General features: G+C 49.8%; 1 protein-coding gene across 1 annotated transcript in view; it reads right to left on the reverse strand.

Annotated features, from left to right (window-relative positions):
* GckIII (Germinal centre kinase III) overlaps nt 1-14,504 on the reverse strand; it is a 181,369-nt gene that overhangs the window by 92,351 nt on the left and 74,514 nt on the right. The window lies entirely within an intron of this gene.

Consider the following 14,504-nt stretch of genomic DNA (forward strand, 5'->3'; position numbering starts at 1 on the left):
GGACGCGAAAAGCCGTGCTCCTCCTGGCCACGTTCCGCGTCGTTGAATGGGCGCCCTGAGGAGAGAAGAACCCGCTTGTCGTCGCCTGCCGCCGTTTTCTTCCTGGGCCAAAAGAGCGCTTCCGACCGGGTTCCGGTCCGATTGTCGCCGGCAAGGCTGGGGGACAAGGCGCCGACAAGGGCGGCTGTAACAGCAGAGGCCGCACTTCCCCGCTTTGGCGGCACTTACCTAGTTGGCTCGGCAAGCGCAACGTTTACGCCACAACGACCGCCGTATCACAAAGAATGGACTGATCTGTTTCCAAGGCGCATCTTTTCTTCCGTGGCGTCATCCAAAGAATGTTATCCGCGCTGCAAGACGGCGGTGGCCATTCCAGTGGCCCGTTAAGACGCAAGAAAGCGTAATAATCTCCGCTTGACGCACTCGCCTTCTGTCTAGTGAAGCGTTTCAGAAACTTGCCACGGAACAACATACACAGGTTCACACAGACGGGCTGCGAGGCAAACAGATGACGTCCAGTAGTTAGTCCGTATCCACTATGACGGTCAGAGGCTGCGCGTTCGACGCTCCACTCCCGTTTGAACAACGGGGTGAGGCGGTCTTCGCTTCTGAATCGTCAGCCGATCCGGGACAGAAACGAACACTCTGCTTTCAGCTTGTGGTATTTTCTTTTTTTCGAGAGTGTGGTGCACAGTCTGGCGTCTCGCCGGGACGGACAAGCCACTGCACGTCGGAAAGGAAACGACAAGTCTGCCAGAGCAGTCTGGCCAAAGCACAGACAAAAACAGTCGCTCGACGGGCGCCAGCAGAGGTGGGGAGGCGCGGCACGAATCAGCGATGAATCAATAAAGAACGAACGGCAGCCACAACTCCTTCGGCTGCGCAGGTTTCCGGTGAGCACGGGTTCCAGGGGTACGCATCGACGAGGGGAACACACACACACATACAGACGTTCACCAGCGATGACGGGCACGACACAAGAGTCAGAGCGAGCGTGCCACGCGTATGGGGGCGATCGAAGCCAAGAAGAAGAGACGGTCACGACTTGGTAGGCTGCTGCCAGAGACAAGCGGGCGCAGGAAAAGAAAAGAAAGGCGAACGACAAAAGAGGAACGGGCGGGCTAACGGGCGTCGCGTGTATCCGTGGGCACGGCTAGTGCAGAGGCCGACGTCGAAGCCCGCTCGTTCCATGCGGTCTGTCCGTCCGAAACGACGGCGAGGCGCTTCCATGACCGCACGCTCTCGCCACCAGTCATTCCTCTCCCTATCTCTCTCTCTACAGATGAAAAGAGCGCGGGCGGCACACGGAAGAAAACAAGCACGGAAAGGCCGGCTCGCATCGGCTCAGCTTTGCGGGGAAGAGGTCGGGCGAAGACGGAGTCCTTCTCCCTCTGGAGTACACGTAACGGGAGAGGGGCACTCTTCTCAAAGCATGCTCGGTTGGCGCGCGAGCAGCGCACGACCACGACGGCGGTAGGCAGGTAGACACACACACACAGAAGCTTCCGTGACCCAAATTCCACGGCGCACACGAGGAGGTAGCAGAGGGGAGCCAACCGGTCGCGCCGACGGAGACGTCGTCCAGGCTCAAGGTGGCGCGGCGCGGGAGACGTGCGCGGGACGGCGAATTAACCGGAGATTGCGAAACGGACGGGGGGTCCGCGACGGGAAAAGGTCGAGGCAGCAAGATGGAACAGTACCCGACTCGTGTACGAACAATGTCGTCTAACCAAAAGGCCTTGAGGTGACGTGCTGCGCGCCCAAAGTGCCCGCAATCATCTCCCATGGTGAGGCCCTCTAACGTGTCGAGAGCAGGCAAGGGAGACTGCGTGAAAAAACTACGCTTGTTCGTTCGGTGAACTCTTGCATGTCCTGCGGCATCACCACAAGTTGCTGTATTATTGCCAAGACTTTAGAAAGCGCAATATTAAGCTCGAAAGGTCGTTTCCATCGCCATTTATAGTGGGGCAGCGCTAACGCGGGAGTGACGTGCGCGGGTACTGCAGGCGCATTTCGCAAAGGCGCACAGCTGCTGTTCCTTTCGTGAAACTGAAGACAGGAACTGGATTCTGCCTATTGGGGGGAACAATGAAGTATTTAATCCATGGCAACCTTTCTTTCTTTTCCCTCTTCCAGATGGCTTTGTCAGTGTTCTTCCTGTGTATTGGTTGGAAAGCGATTAACCGGCACCCCTGACAGGCGCGATTATACATCCCGGCAACAACGTACCAGAGAAATAACGCCGCCGTCCTCTGGTTTCGGCAACATTCGGCCGCAAAGCTAGGCGGCGCGCGGGGCAGCAATACGCTTTCGGGAACCGGTATACACCTTATGTGCGCGGCAGTGGAAGGCTTCGATAAATCAGCCGAGCGCACATAATTCCCCGGCCAGGAGATTAACGGGGCGGTCGACTACGCGCAGTCGCGCATGCGTATACGCCGCCGCATAATGAGGCCACACGTGGAAGTGCCCCGTGTTACATGGTTTTCCCAAACTGTGGTGAAGGAGAAAACCGTCGCTTTTCCAAGCGCTAAATGAGCGCCTTCCTAAGAGTTAGCCACGCTTCAAAAGGGCAAAGACCAGCGCTATGCAGGCTGTCCCAGCTAACTGGGGACACCCTGCACAAAACAAATGCCTAATAGATAGAAAGTTGAAACTGTCTAATAGGACGCTTTGCAAAGCGCTCTATACACCTTTGTAATAGGAACGACATTTGGCTGGTGACTTGCACAAACGCGCAGAGGTTGGCCTGTCTTCTGCGATAGTGACCCGAGGTCTTCCGGGACAGAATTTTAGCGCAAGACAATCGTTAATTTCTGTACGCATTTGATTCATCCATATTGCCGCTTGGCCAGGAGACGGCGGGAGTCGCAATGTCATTTAGCGGCCATTATACGTGGTGTTTCTCTCTCTTTTTTTAGAACATACAGAATATTTATAAGTCGCTTTTGGAAGATAGAACAATTCTAGTTTTTGAGCTGAAATACTCGAAAAGGCGGACACTACTTGACCGAGAAATCGAAATGCATAAGCAACTCGCTAATTCGCTAATTAACGTTTTCATTATGTAACTTACAGCGCATATGGCAATTTACGGACTGTAGCCGGTGGGTTCGCAAGAAGTTCCCACTTGGAAAGAATTCTAAGATGCGGACGACGAAATACATTGACGGTGCAGTTACTTTTGTGCTCCAAAACATAAAACGAGGCTTTGTTCAAAAAAGTAAGTGGAACAACGGTGCATTCTTACCGCAAATTATACGGCGCATATCTCGAAACCGGTGCCATCCTCACAATTCGTTCCACGTCAATATGCCTGGCAAACTCACCGGCTACAATTCGTCAATCGCAATATGGACCGTAAGGTAATTAGTAAAAGGAACTCAACTGGCGAGCTTTTGTTCATTAGTCGATTACGACTTGTGATTTCTGGTGGAAGTGATGTCCGCCTCTTCTGATTAACCTAGTTGACGGATTAGTAATCTGCTACAGGAGACTTAACTATTCTGTATGGTCTAAAAAATATATATGACGGAAACACCCCGTATGGAAAATGTGAACGGCTGCAAAAATTGCTTAGTGAAATCGTGGTGAAAACAACAGCGCTAAGCTGACGGGACACTTAGCACAAAAGCAGTGTTTCGTGTCTCACGTCAGCTTAACACTGGTAAGATTGATCGAATAATCATGCTACGAGAGTCATCGCATATAAGTCAGGGCTCCGGATTAATTTTGACCCATCGTTGTCTGGGAGCGCGCACACACAAGCACAACGAAGAACGAGATACAACGAGCGTTCTTCTTCGTGGTGTGCTTGCGCTTCCAAAGCGTGAATCTATACCAACTGGCCCGGTTATCCACTTTCCCTAATTTTGACCGCCTGGAGTTCCCTAACATGCACTGAAAGCTCGCCCACACGATCGTCTCTGCATTTCGATCTAGCGACATGCGGTCCACGCGGCCGGACATCGTGATATTGCAACCATGCTAAGACCAAGGAGAGATGACATTTTTGAAGTATAGCCACACACCCTAATTTAGCTGACGAGGCAGTTTTCTTCGCGTGCAATCGCCTAGAGGTTTTTTTTTTAATTACGCGTGTTACGTGCCCAATTTGCCTTACGAGGTAGAGGAGATCAATTAGGTTCGCGCAACGACATCGTGCGCATCTATACTTGAAACTATACAGCATACAGGCCCGGGAGACAGCAAGAGCCGCAGGAGCCTTGGACTGAGGTACCTTTCCCGCACAAGCAGGAAGACAGACTTTTCTCAGTATCTGTTTTTCCTTCTGTAACTCCTTCCCTCTATTGTCAGAACGATTACCGCGATTCCGTACAGCAGGTGAAAATGCAACGTTGAAAACAGGTTCGAAAATATTGAGAAATCACTATTACCCAACGATGCAATGCAGGCATTGCAGGTGATGCATCGGTATAAATAGTTAATGCCACGATTAATAGTGATCTTGAACAACACCGTGCCGCCCGCAGCTTCCTTCAGCGTCGCAAGAGTCGCGCGGTTACATAAGCGGATCGACACATACGCCCGCTTCAACTATCGCGCAAGCATCCTTCGGACTGTTTAAACTATCACGTAGTGCATCGGACGTCAGGGGCGTCTTTCCTCGTGGACCGCCTGCCTCCGACATTGTAATGAAGGAACAAAGGGCCACTCATAGAGAAAGAAATTTCAACAAGAGCGGACACTCCCATAGAGCCCAGCGGCAGAATTGACTGTAGCACACCAAGCGGATGGTGTTGACTCCTTCCGGTTTCGGTTTTGGGCGCGCGCGTTTTGAACAATACTTGGTACACGCCGCGCCGGCAACGCTGTGCGGCGCGGCATTTTTTTTTTTTTTTTCGCTTCTGCTGAACCCCGCGTGGCCTGGGCGTGGAATCGTTTCATTATTTAGTAAAAATGATTGCGAACGACCTTTACAAGACTCCACCGAATCCGTCAGGTGCAATTTCATAAAGAAAACGCAAGACGTCTTCTGAAATGATGAAATGTTTATTTTGCTGTATATAAATACTCGTTCCGGGCTTCTACATTCATCCAAAGTTGGGGCACCAGGTAAGCAGCAGTCGTTGCCGTACGAAGCTCCACCGGATGCCATCAGCTGCAAGAAAGTAAATTACAAGCATGTATTATCTCGGTATATTGACCTAACAGGAGTATTGCGTGTAGAGGCGAAACGTGCGTAAGTGGTGAATGAGCGGCATTACAGATAAATTCACTTTTGTGTACATTTCGCAGAAAAAGACTCCTCCCAAACAATGCCATAAAATCTGAACAAAACATCCGATTTTCAAGCCCCCCTCTCTTCCCGGGCATTATTTCCTGCACTTTAAGAGCCCAAATACACGGGTGACTGCGCGTTTCCAAAACAACTTGGCCTCAGTCGACGCGATGGTACGCCAAGTACACAAAGGTGGCTACAACACAGGCTCAGCCAGACCATGTTACACGCTCGCAGAATGCCTTCTAGTCGCACTCAAGACAGATTCGTGGGTGCAAAGCCTGTTTTCAGTCGCTCAGAATACATAAATGTCAAGTCCTTGAGCTCCTCCGTGTTATTTTTTACGAGTCCTGCCGGGGCATGCAACACTCCCGTGTTATCCCTCTCGGCAATCGCTCGTCGCGTTTTCGACAAGCGTGAGTACCGAAATAAGGTATATGTTGTTGCAGGGCTATAAAATGCGTCACAAACTTGTCCCACTAAATTTCAGTACACGCAAAACTAACTCACTATGGCCGGCTTGCTTTTTTGCTAACAGCTTCACAACCCCAGGCGCGGCGAGCAAGCCTCAAGATATCCCAAAAAGTTACCAAATAAATTACAGTACTTTTTCGGGTCAGAGAATGCGTCACGAACTTCTACCACTAGGACTCAGTACACGCGAAACTAACTGCGGCACACAGCCGAGCTGGTTTTCGCTAACTGCGTCACTACGCCGAGCGCGGCCACTGTGCTTGAAAAGTACCCCAAAAAGTAGTGAAATTAGTTACAATAATGTCTGGGGTCAGAGAAAGCGCCAAAACTAGTCCCGGTAACATTCAGTACACGCGAAACTGCGTCACACGGCCAAGGTGCTTTTCGTCAGAAAGCCAGGGCCGGCGAGCGTGCCCAAAAACTACCGAAATTAGTTATAATTATGCTTGGGCTCATAGAAAGCGTCGCAAACATCTCCCAGTACGAGTAATTAACTTATATTAACTAGGCTTGGACTGCGGAGCTGTTTTTCGATAACTGCGTCACTATATAGGTTCAGTTTTATGCAGTAAGCCTAAATGTGCTTGAAGTGCGTCGCAGACTGTCAAACAAAATTCCTCACCTTGCTGTATAGTCCAGTAGTGCAGCGGTGCCATGTCGAAATCCAGACGGAACACAAGAGAATGCCGGGAGCCCAAAAAACGGGCTACATCCAAAATAGACGGGTCGCCGAACATGCGAGCTTCGCATGCGCAGCCGCCCCGCTCACTCCTGCGGCTTACCTGGCGCATGACGTATGCACGCGCGTCTGGCGTGCCGCTAGCGTGTTGCTAGGCAACGCAACAAAAATAAGTTGCAAAGTATAAGTTCATTTACACGCAAAACTTTTTCACTTTCAGTGGGAAAGAATAAAAAGAAATAAAACGTTGTCTGGAAGTTTATTTCACATTTTTTTCTGATGCTCGCGTCAACTAACGGATGGAGTTGAAACTAGGCGTGACGTGTTTCCTGTTGCCAGTTTTTGAAGAGTGTCCCCTCTTGCTGAATTTCTTTCTCTATGGGCCACTCCCGACTTGCCTCGCATATGCCAGCATTCGAAACGTGCCCGGCGTGGCCAGGATAGTGGCGGAGCAGGCCGCGCACACAGAGGGATGTCTCGCCGGACCTGAGAAGCGATTGGACGGCCGCGCCAATATCACGCCCGCCGGGTGCTGCTACAACATAACGTCCAAAGAGCTGCAGCAGGCGATGCAGACGGCCGGATCGTGACCCGTAAACGCCGCGGACTGCAGCGGCACGGAAGACGCCGATCAGAGCGCAGAGCGCTGGCCGCTATACAGAGCTCTAAAACTGCCCCACACCCGTCACTCCCTCCTTTTCTGCAGCCCACCACGATGGATGCAGCGTGGCGACTTCGATTCGCAAAGGAAATCAGCACACAACACACTCCGGACGGGGCTCTGACGGATCGGGAACACGCCACGGATTGCAGCAAGACAAGAAAAACAAAATGAGCGCAACTGAGGCGACCACAGCGCATATGCGGACATCGGAGGCGAGATCTCTCCTCTTACGTGGCAACACTTCTCGCCGGTGTGCACAGGTGACGTGAGGCGCACCGGCCCCGTCATTGAGCACCATTAAGGAGCGGGAAAACGTTGGCGTGACATGCTCGCGGCGAAACGGTCAAAAGTGACGAAGCGTGAAACGATGGCGCTCCCCTACCATAGGTTTCGACTCTACTGCGCGAAGCGCTTTCGGTTTAGTACCAGTGCGACGGATTTGCATTCGCTACAAACGCGGTCATCGAATAATGCTGGGTACAAGCCTTTCGAGGAAATTTCGACTTCCGGAATTTGCTATAGTGTTCTACAGTGAGTATGCTCTCAACACATCGCACAGAACGAAGACAGCTCATGCGTGCTCCTCTTCCATTTGCACAACAATTATCCTCCGAGGATGCAGAGGTGTGCAGTGACACATTGTTTTCGAAGACGAATATAGGATGCCAACGTTCGGATTGAGCAGCTCCCCTGCTAACTACCCACCTGTTCTCTCTCTCTCCTTCCACATACACACCCACACGCGCGCGCGCACACACACACACACACACACACACACACACACACACACACACACACACACACACACACACACACACACACACACACACACACACACACACACACACACACACACACACACACACACGCACGCACGCACGCACGCACGCACGCACGCACGCACGCACGCACGCACGCACGCACGCACGCACGCACGCAGCAATGCAAGAACCTGACTTAACCGTGGAAGAAACCGAGTGTGATAGCAGAGACTTCTGTCTTTTTTTCAATATAGCAGACCTCACAGCGAGAGATCTAAATCATTCAGAAAAATGAGGAGGAAAAGAAAGCGTCAAGTTTAAGCCATAATAATCTTACTTTACACCTGGTACGTCTCAGAAATACAGTATATAGATAAAGAGCGCGCTTTAATAGTGAATCGTAATAGGCGGACATCAATGTGTCATGAAAACATGGTACAATAGACACGTGCTGCGGGGTGCGCCCTCGTATTAATTCATTTTAACGAGAGTGAGGACCTATATCCATGTACGTTCTTGTTTTACCTGCCCAGCTGACCTCGTTTCTGTGTTAGGCGGGAGAGAGCCAGTTCGGAAGGTCTCCGTTAAGGAATCGGTAATGGTGCATTGTTTAAAGAGCGCGTATACTACGTTTAGAAGAGGTTCAAGACCCCTCGACGAACCACCGCAGCCTCACGCGAAATCGTTCCTCGTAAAAGCCATTCACGAAGAGCAATGCGCATGCCCGAACGACGCAGTAATTCGCCAAATAGAGAGATTGATCCTTTTGTTCTAATACTCGACTTTTCGAACTGCTGACTTCCGTAATATATGAGACCTGTGTGCTACAGTCTACAATGTTCAAGCCCCGCTTCAACTTATTGATTTAGCTGAAATTCATTCACCTTGAAAAAACACTGTCCCAACAACGGCGAGGAAATAAAAACGAGTAAAAAAGAAAACAACGAAAAAGAAGCAAGCGCGACAGGACAAATTAAAAGTTCTGACTCCCACCTTTTGAGCCGCCTATGACCTATTACATGCAGTAGCACGTCGAATTCCCCATCGCGTAACGGCAGCAGGCCGAGGTCGCAAGATGCCTCCCCCGTTTCATCACCGACTCAGCCTTGCGAAAACAACGAAGACCATGCGTGGCCGCGAAATCGGCCAAGCGGTTGAAAGGAGGTGAAAATATGACGACAACGCACGTCTGGGGAAGAACGGATGACCGACAAGAATGGGGCGCGCACAAGCAGTGAAAGAACGAAGCGGGGATTCCCCTTCCGAGAGGAGCGTCACGCGTGAAACACTGAAGAGAAGCCGTAAAATAACGATGTCAATTACTATCATAGAAATACCAAAGAGAAGCAACGAAAAGGAGTACGCTATTTACGGGTCCTGTCATAAAGAGCGCCCGAGATGCGCACGTTCCTTGACAAATATCCACGGATGGTCGTAGTCGCTAGAATACTCCACATCGTTCTTCTCCGCTGGCATACTTAACCTGGCGACATTCGAGAACTGCTGAACAAAGGTGGCGAAACATGCGGCAAATGCACTGAAAGACATGACGCAAATATGAAGTTTGTTGGTTCCCACAGCAATACACGCCACAGTGTTGTACTGTGCCGCAGTTTGGGCAGTAAATTCAGAGTGGGTAACTTTATTCTTCTTCTAATTCAAATTAAATGCAAACAGAACCTTCAGAGGATACACTTCATCATTCGAAGCATCATTGCTGCTAATTAAACTTCTTATGGTTGAGAGCTGCCTGGGAGCAACACGCCAGAAGAAAACGTTCTTTCTTGCTGAATATCGTCTTTAAGTATGGCGTCTCTGGCTAAAGGTCCTCGACCAACACTGAATGACAGGCAGGAAGTATCATTTATTGGATTACAGCACAGCACGAGAAAGAGGATTGGCACGCTACTCGCTTTGCTTTGAAAGCAGGGTTAGAGGAGAAAGACCGATGCTAGATCCCCGGCTGAACTGGTGTTGCACAGCTGATGTGTAAAGCAAATGCAATGTACACAACTTTGTTTCACATTCGGCAAGAACTGTCTGCAGGTACAAGTTCCACACAAATCCGTGTGTCGCTTACGGTGAACAGTGGTAGTTCAGTCAATTTAGGATTTGGAGCAATTTTTGCAGCAGGAAAAATGTCGTTCTGGAGCAGTTTAGGAGCAGTCGGGAGAGTTTCGGTGCAGAAAAACTGGTATTTTTGGAATACTTGGAGTAATACAGCAGTAATCTGCAGGCATTTGGCGAAGCCTGTTATTACTGTGCAGTCAGTAAGTGCTGCTGAACAGTGAAGCAAGACACAAAGCCAATGGCGACCAATTGAGCTTGCGTTCCCACAGGCGGTACACCATGCACGATATGTTGCAAACATTTTTTGTTTGGATAGGCAACGTGTCACGGTGCGGCATTATTCGATTCGGCGAAGCACCGGTCAACGGGCGCCAAGAGGTCGTAGGAATAGGAACCGACGAGCAAGCGGTTATTGCCGGCCACTCGGGCAAGCGGCCGCAAAGGGTCGAATGCAGGCTTAGAAAATGTTTGTTGTTGTTGGCGCGACCGTAACGTCCCGACGGCTTTTTGTAGGAACCCCTGTGTATTCTCTGCCCCGCGTGTGCACTCAGAAGCTTGCTAAGAAGGCAGGGGTGCGAATACTCAGAAATATGTATAGCCAAATGCATAGCTGTGCTTTCATATACTTAACCGCACGAGACAAAGTGCGCATTCGGCCCAATAACAATGCAAGAGCTCGACAAGAGACTATGCGTCTATGAACGGTGCCAACATGAGATGCCTCCGTACTGTGTCTCGCAAAGATTGCGATCGCGGTGGAGAACAACGTTCGTACCATCCCGTACATTCGCTTATGTTGTGAGGCAGTTTTTCGGCTTCTCCAATGTCCATTTCGCCTCTGCAAATAGATACGAGCTGATTCGGCGTAAAACCGTAACTTTTCTCGCCGATACCCTACCGGCCTGCCCAAGAACTACCACTGTCCCGAAGAGCTCAAATCGCCGCAGTCACGCCCGAAATAGCTCTGAAGGCCTGTCAGTATAATTACTAGATGTATCTATCGGTGCTTGTACTGTGACAGGAGATGGCAAGTGCATGCGTGTATAATAAGGAACAGACACTTTGTCTCGTGACAATTGCCTCTTCCGACTCTTGGTACGCTTCACCGCATAACATTGCTGTATGGAAGCGAAGCTGACTTTCAGGAACCGGCATTGCGCAACGCGTCGTGCGTTCCAAGCTTCGAAGCCGTTGGCAAGGATGGCAAAGGCGTAGTCGGCGTTATTGCTAACAGCGGCGAAATGTCTAGTGAAAACACGGCACCTAACAGCAAGAAGGTTGGTAGAGAACGTCGATGTAGCTGGGTCTAGCTAGCCGCGGTAGTGGCTACGGCTGCCAGCTGATCTGCGCGCGAAAGCGCCTGTTCGAGGTGGCGAAATAATTGAAATAACGCGGCGGTGGTGGCTTCGATCAATGCTATTTCGGACCTGCGGTCACGGCAAAACGTCCGTAAGATCGTAAAGCGAAGGTTTTTTTTGCGTCCGAAATTTCAGACGTTCTTTTATATTGACTCTATGGAGTACCGTGGCGGTGCCGCGAAGGCGTGCGAATTATCGGGCATTTCCGAAAAATCGGGTGTCCGGAAAATCGGTCGTTGACTGTAGTTGCATAACTCTACTGAAAACATTGCAGTGCCGTGAAAACAAAGAAGCACTGCACTTTTGCGCAGTTGGGGCACATTGCACTTGAGTGGGCGCAGCCAGGAGCAGGCAAGTCGAATTGTAGCAAAATGGCGCAAACGGCGCATTTTTCCTACCCCTCTGGGGGAAGTTCACTTCCAGTGTTCTGCTTGGAGTTGCACATGCACACCTATTGCTGAAAAGTTCCCGCCGTCTTCCCTGTTTTTTTTTTTTTTCGTTTAACGTCCTTATTCCCAGTGTACTTCGCACATTTCAATTAAAAATAAACCTTTCATTTGGGTACTTTTGTGTCTCGTTCGGTTAAAGAACCCCGGATGGTCAAAATCAAGCAGGCGCTTTCGGTGCGAAGTCTCTCGTGCGCCACTCCGTCTGCCTCTCAACAGCGGAAGTTCCGCTTATGGTAGGAAAAGATAAGGCGCTAAAGATGTGCGTTTTGATCGTAGCGCTTTGTGTCTGATATAAATATTAAAAATAAATGAGCGTATAGGTTCCAACGAACTTGAAAACATAACAAAAACAGAAAAAATGTGATGTGCATCGCATACGACGCGAGCGCCAGTGCGCTAGCTAGCGTAGCGTCGCACCCGAAGCCGGCCGACGGAGGAGCCTGCAGCGTCTCGGAGGACGACGCAGTGAGGTAGGCGGAGACGCTTCTCCCGGGTGAGAGGGTCTGGCAGATGGGGCGTACATGGATTCGTACAGCCTTACAAGAACAGGTTGCATCATGCCATTGGCCGTTACACAAGTGGCGTTATCGCACTTGATTGGCAGTAGATAGGTGGCATGCGCACACCTGTTTGGCCTAATGAATTCATACAAACGCACAGACGTGGAGGTCGCGGCTCTATCATGCGAACATTGCAGATAACAATGGTAGTGAGTGCCACTAATGACACCAGAGGACGGCACGACACAACATGTAAGAACATCGCCTGCGCCCAGTCCTGTCGCGCGGTATTCTGCCAGTTCTGCGATTTAGATGAGCGTACACGTATAAATTACACGTGACTTGCGTCGCTTGTTGTAGGTGTATATATGCCTGAGGTGTACTGACGAGCGTTGCCGCGGGTCGTGTGTGTTCTTCGTGCGACAGCCAGGCCACGTAGAGAGTTTCCCCCTAACTGAGAGTTCTTCCGGACGGGAGATACTGTCGTGTTGCGAAGTGACACTGTCGGAGAAGAAAAGGCTTCCAAGTGGGTGCTTACCTAGGTGCTGCACAGTTCGTGAAGCACAAAAAAACTCTGCCACTTTTCACTTTATAATACAAACTGGTCACGCTATTTGCCCTGTTTATATTTCACTGCATACATTTATACAATGTAAGGTTTCCTGACAAAGGTTTGAGATGGGTTGCGTAATTCAGTTCCCTAAGGTCTTCGTATTACAGCAGTAATATGCGTTGAAACATACGTAATGTATTGCGGTGAAGCATAGTAAAAGTGGAAAGGAGCCACTTCGCCATATATTACGAGCTAACAGATATTGTGCAGAAACCATCGACGATAGTTGTCAACGTAAGCGAATAGCCCGAACGAACGAGTGAGCGAACGTTTTCCTTGTTGAGTCCGACAACAGATTATTGCCTTTGGTATACAAAGCAGCTTCTCAAGTATTATTTCATCAGGGTGTCTACCAAGTTGACATTTCCAAATTCCCTGAGTTTTCCAGGTTTTCCCTGAGTCCCTTTGCAATGTTTCCTGAGTGACACAGAACTTTGTTTTATGTCAAGACGGGCTCCGTACATCATATCGCCCAATGGTGTCACTTTCTAGTAAGCATGCTAAAAAATAAAAAAACAACTTAATCCAGAGTTTGAATAGTAAGGGTAGTGTTCATTTTATTCAAAAAGAAAACAGAAGTGAGGGGTTAGTAAAATGCACAGCGAATAAAATATCTTCGAAGAAAAATAGTAAAACCCATTGCAAACTGAGTCGAACATTCTCAAATGTGAATAAAAAGAAGATGCATACAGAATATTTCCGACTATGAGCTATTTCTATCGATTGATAGCAAGCTAACTGGTATGCAGCCCGAACTTTATCACAAGTTAGATACTCTCGCAACAGCTGGTAAGTCAACCTTAACTATCCTGACATACTCAGCCCACGCACAAGGCCTCAGTGTTGCGTTTCACTGCTTTAAAGAGTTTTTTTTTTACTTGGGTGACAGACACCTGCATCTCCGTGTCCGCCAACACTTTGCTTTTAGAGTGCAAGCTCCCTCAAAGAAAGCGGCAGCGTGCTTCCTTCCCCGTTCATTTCTCAATGCCTAGGTCCTTTGTCTTCTTGTTTTCCTTAGGCTGCGCATTCGCCACACGGACTATTTGAAGCATCCTCTTGGACAATTGTGCAGTCAGCGTCCGATTTTTCGGACTACCTAGGGGCCGACAAAACGTCCAAAAAAAATTGATGCATGTCTTTCACAGCCCTTAAGGGTTAAAATCGCCACAGGCACGCCAGAAAAAGTGGTGAAGGCCTGCCAGTACACTAATTAGGCATATAGGTGCTCGTACTGTGACAAAAGATGGCGGGTGTACGCGTGTATAATTAAGGAATATATGTCATACTGTGTCCTGTGCCAGCTGCCCCTTCACACACTTGTTATGCTTCACAGCATAACACTTCTGTTTTGCGGTGAAGATGACTTTCGGGAACCGGCATTATGCAACGCGCCGTGCGTTCCGAACTTCGAAGCCCGTTGCGATGACCACAAAGGCGGTGTCGGTGCCACTGCTGATAGCGGCGAATTCTTTCAATGAAAAACACGGTACAGAACGGCACGAAGCTTAAGCTAGGCCTAGCATTGTTGCGGTGGTTGCTACGGCTGCCAGTGGTTCTGCGTGCAAGTGTGCCGGTTCGAGGCGGCGAGGTTATCAAAATGGCGGAGGTTGTGGCTTTTATTAATGCCGTTTCGGACCTGCGGTCATGGCAAAAAGTCTGGAAAATTTGACGGCGAATGGTTCTTGCGCCCGAAA

This window comes from Dermacentor variabilis, chromosome 2, assembly GCF_050947875.1.
Source record: "Dermacentor variabilis isolate Ectoservices chromosome 2, ASM5094787v1, whole genome shotgun sequence".
Lineage (NCBI taxonomy): Eukaryota > Metazoa > Arthropoda > Arachnida > Ixodida > Ixodidae > Dermacentor > Dermacentor variabilis.